The 5,000-nt window shown below is 55.5% G+C and overlaps 1 pseudogene; it reads right to left on the bottom strand.

The window, feature by feature from the left end:
- The window catches only part of LOC132204917 (large subunit ribosomal RNA), a 10,627-nt pseudogene that overhangs the window by 2,883 nt on the left and 2,744 nt on the right, over positions 1 to 5,000 (bottom strand).

Raw genomic sequence — 5,000 nt, 5'->3', positions numbered from 1 at the left:
TGAGAGTCCCCATTGAGAGGGCCCCCAGCAGCTTCTTGGACATTACTCCCAACTTTCGCAAGGAGTCCACTGTTGTCTTGGGGATCGCGCCCCGCACACCGACGACGACCGGAAGGACAGCAACATGCGTTGCCCCTGTTTCTCTTTGCAGTTGTTGCAGGAGAGGGGTGTACTTAGACACCTTTTCCTGGGCCGCCTGTTCCGCAAACAACGGTTTCTCCATTCTGACAGTGACATCTACCAGATAGGCCGTCGAACCCATACGGACCGTTAAGTCTGGCTGAAGCCACTGCCCACCGGGAGCCCCCGCTGCAAGCAGATGGCGGCGTTCAGGCTCTACCACAACTGGCTGTTCCAACTGCGTGAGGGCATTAGCCACTCTATCCCGAATCTCATTATGCCGAAGGATTCTGTCAGACTTAGTCGCCTGACAGGAGCCCACGACGTGGCCAAGTGTCTCGCGGTTGTCCCTACAGTACCGGCAGTCGGCCCTGCCCATCATCCCAAGCCGCACAAGATTTGTATTATTAGCCAGTGTGTTTGTCCGCATCCGGAGTGCTGTGATAAACCGGGAAGGACGGAGAAGTTCCGGCTCCCGCAAAATACGGTTACCGAATTCCTCCCCATCGAAAACCCGGACACAGGCACCCTGCGTGACTAGCGCTGACCAACGATCCAAGTCTCGCTGTAATAGAGCGTTCTGCTTCTCGTGAACGAGTTTAGCGGAAGCTTGCGGCGGGAGACCAAGAGCTCTCTCGTAAGAAGAAAGCAACAAAGTTCCCGTACTAGAGCCATACGTGCTCTGGATGAGGGGGTCATCGACGCCTCGCATCTTCTCGCCAAGTTTGATACCGACACAAGGAATGAGACGACTCAATCGTGGAAACCCTAGACCTCCGTTCTTGGGTGGAACGTACAGAATTTCGCTGGCCGCAGCCGCGGGGAGGTGTAAAACTCCCCGTACCACCCGACGAATCCTGTCGTCCATCCTCACCAACGTGGAGATGGGCGGAAGCGCCATCACCAGCTGGTGCTGGAAGTGAGGAATAAGGTGTCTTGACAGCAAGATCAGCTTCTGCGCCGGCTTCAAATGAAGCCGTTCAACTCTCTCAAGACACAACTCAATGTTCCTGAAAGTAGTTTGCACATCCACTTTTCCTGTCCAGAGAATCCACGCACCCAGATAACGGGAAGGCGTGGTAACCTGCCCGGTCGGGATGCGATCAACTCCGACTGTCAGACTGGGATCGCATAATCTCGCTCGGCTCCTCTTCTTTGTTGGGCGAATCCACCAGGCCAAACTTTTGTCCGGCGCCAGCGACATCCCCAAGTCAGATAGGTACCGGTGCGAGACCTCCAACATAGCTTGCGCTTGTGCAGGAGTAGCAGACAGGAGAATGAGATCATCCGCAAAAGCTAAGACGCTCACAGACCCCCATTCACCAGCGAACCCTTCCATCGATTCTAGCTTAAGAAGTAGGGGTTCCATAAGCAAGTTGAACAGCAAGGGAGAGAGCGGGTCGCCCTGCTTCACTCCCCTCCGCAAGCGTACTCGTAGGTTTCCTTGCGGATGAAGAAAAGTGGTGGAAGCTCCAATATAGGAGCTCATGACCAGCTGCTCAACGAAACTCGGGATCCCTTTCCTTCTCAGGGCAGTGCCGAGGGCCCAATGCGGCGCCGTATCGAACGCCTTTTTAACATCGAGCTGAACCACGACTCCCCCTGGTGTATGGTCATGCATTCGTTTCACCATGTCCGTAAACAGTCGCACATTGTTGAAACATCCCGCCTCCGGGACGAATCCCTTCTGACGGGGAGTCAACTTAACGACCTTGGTTAGGCGATCTACGAATACTCCCCAAAACAGCCTCGCTAGAATCGAGCTGATTGTGATCGGCCGATTGTTTTCCACAACAGCTGGGTCTCGTCCCTCTTTAGGAATGAGAGTCGTACGATTCTCACTCCAGCCACCCGGTAAAAGGCAGTTTCGGAGACAAGCGTTGAAGAAAAGTGTCACCAGGTTAGCCCAGCACGGCTCTCTCAATAGAGCTGGCCCTACGCCATCCAACCCACGTGCCGTACATAACTTAAACCCTTTTGCGCGTTTGAGCACTTCGCCGACCTGGAAGGGCCGCAAAAAGTCACAAGGATCAAGATCTTCCTCACTCGGCCCTAATTCCAGTGGATTGGGAGTCAACGGAGTTGACGCAACCCCCCAGAGAGACGAGTAAAGCTTATCAATGTCCGAGCGAGCGAGGCTCTCACCGTTAGGCTTACTGGGGTCAACACCCAGACGCACGCAGCGGGCAAAAAGCCCCGGATTGTCTTTAAACAACCTCTGCTGCCGGGCATAGTTATACCTCTTTCTTCCGACATTGGTTTTAGCCCTTGAACCCGAAGGGCGCGGCCGTCCTGCTTTAGCCGCTTTCTTTGGCAAACGTGGCTTGGGTGCCGGGCGTTTCTCAGTAACACCCTCTTCCAAGTTTAGACAAGACACCAACTCATCGTGTACTTCATCGAGCGATCGCTCATCCTTGGTGATCTTAATTTTCTCGAGGATCTCGGATTGTTTAGCAGTAAAACTCTCCGGCCTCGGCCAGTTATCAATCTCTGAATCAAATAAATCGATCCAGTCCCTCGGAGGGGACACCATCGGCTTCCCTTCCGATCTCGAATCCAGCTGGCTTCCCTCTGGGGAGTTGTCACCAGCCGGACGCACATCTTCCGGTTCGTGAGGCACGACCACCACCGTTGGGTGCGCGACGTCGTCCCCTGGCCTACCCGATGATGAGATGTCGGAGGTCCGTGCTTCACGCAGCGGATTTTCCCTGGCTTTCAGCCACCTGTCCCGGTCCATGCGATACTTGCCCTCAGCTCTCTTACTCTTGACCTGCTGGCTCGTCTTAGAACCGAGCCCTGCCGCTAACATTTTGTTGATGTTCGGCATGCCTATGAGTCGCAACTCCAAAGAAAGAAGACGCTCCATCTCCTTCGGCGTCCAAAGGGGTTCTAATCCCTTTGTGCCTCCGGCACAGAGTTCGGCGTTCCTTTCCTCAGGGTGCGCTCGTGCAACGTGGTTTGAGCGTGCACTTTTTGTCAAGAAGGCTCGAGGACAATAGCCGCATTTTAACGGGTCAGGGCTAGCGGGTGCATAGCAGCGGCGCTTGTGTAATTTGACCGCGGCGAGGCTGAGAAAATTCCCATCACACCACGGGCACGCGTACCCCAAGCGCCACCCTTCGTGCATCCGACCCAGGTGATCCGACGTATCCTCAATACTGATAAGAGTCTTAACCTGTCCCCCCACACATAAAGGGCATAACCCTGAAGTGAAGGGGTGAGGCAAGTTGACGCGTCTTGCCATCAGAGTCATTCCAAACGGAAGCAACCCTGACTCCGACCCAGAAGATTGAGAGCCACAAGACTTCGACTTTGCAGTCTGATCCGCGTCTCCTTCTCCCCGAGCGGGTAATGATGAGAGAGGAGCCATGGGGGGAACTGACCCCCCCACCGGCTCTTCATCATCAAAACGTTCAACGGCAAGAGTAGCTGCGAGACGAGGTACCGTCGAAAGAGCAGGTGAGCGGGCCGAAGCCCTAGTCAACCTTCTCCTCCGCTCTACCAGCGGTACGGAGCGAGGCTCCATACCACGAGCAGGTTCTTCCCCTGAAGGCGACATGGAGGGAATGGGACCCAACACCGGCGCCTCCAGGTTCAGTCGTTCAACCAGTACCACCGCTCGGCACTTCAGCTTGTCAGGGGTCGCTCGGGCAGCTAGTACCCTCGGCAACTGACCTGACGCGTCTGTCGGTGAAACCGACCCTACCAATACTCCGGGGGGAGTCCTCGGTCCGTTGGTAGTTGCATTCTTTCGAGCAAGCACGGGCCGCAACACCAAGGGGTGAGACAATTGAGGTGTCATAAGAGGAGGAAAACCTCCCGCCGACTCCCCGGCTGCCTCTCGTTCAAAAGGTGCCGCAACCGTATGCGAGTTCAGGGGCTGAGCAGAAGAGGGCACAGGTGCCCCTTTCCTCCAGACCCTTCGTTCCCCAGGTAACCTCCGCAGGTTGAGCATTGGATCCGGCGTAACCGGCTCCCCCCACTTACCAGAGGAAACCTCCGATTCGTGGGCGGGTGTAGCCTTTGAAGGTCTCATGGGGGGAATGGTACCCCCCACCGAAGCCTTCGTGGGCGTGCGTTCAAATTCGAGCTCCCGAAGGGGCTCAGGAGGCTGGACTCGCTCGGGCCCAGCCCCCAGGGGGGCGCGTTGGTTTCGCTGCGCGTTCAGCGTCCGAGGCATAATATTGAACATCTTCATATTTATGCATCCCCTAGGCACAAGGGCCGAACCTGTATTTTCGACCAGGGCAGTCGACAGGGGTTAACGTCGCCATTTTGGGTGGGGCACCATCCTAGAACAGGGCAGGTGGGCGACAGGTACCAAGCTTCCCCGACGCACTTTACTAACCCTAAGAGGGCAGCAAAGGAGAGGTGATTCAACCCTGCCTTAGAGGCGTTCAGGCTGGATTAAATCGATTGATGGATCCGACCGGCCACAGGTTATCCATCGGTACGCACGTCTATTGTGACCTGACGCTCCTAGGGGGCCGAGGCCGTTACCTAGGACCATGACCACGGGACCCGGCTTAGAGATACCCATGGCTCGTTCAAGAAGCCGTATTAAGCCTGACTTCAGGTGAGATGAGATAGTCTGTTCCCCGAGAGGCTACGTTACCCCGCAATCCTCTCAGGTTTAACGGTAAGGACCTCGCGAAGGTCACCTCATCCTACCATTTCCTTTTGGCGCCTACTGCACCCCAAAGTTCGGGTAAAACTTATAGGGCCCAGTTCTTTTCGCAAAAGGCATAAAAGAAAAGAAGCACACCCACAAGGGGAATGCGAGACTGGCAACTCATTATTGCCCCAGGACAATGATTGTGCGTCACAAAATTGATGACGAAGCATTTGGCAGCTACCTAGAAGTCCGAACTTTAACGCCC

This window comes from Neocloeon triangulifer, unplaced genomic scaffold (genome assembly GCF_031216515.1).
Source record: "Neocloeon triangulifer isolate White Clay Creek 2 clone unplaced genomic scaffold, ASM3121651v1 ptg000022l, whole genome shotgun sequence".
Taxonomy (NCBI): domain Eukaryota; kingdom Metazoa; phylum Arthropoda; class Insecta; order Ephemeroptera; family Baetidae; genus Neocloeon; species Neocloeon triangulifer.
Note: the sequence above shows the minus strand (reverse complement) of the source record. Positions and strands in the feature narration are given on the sequence as shown.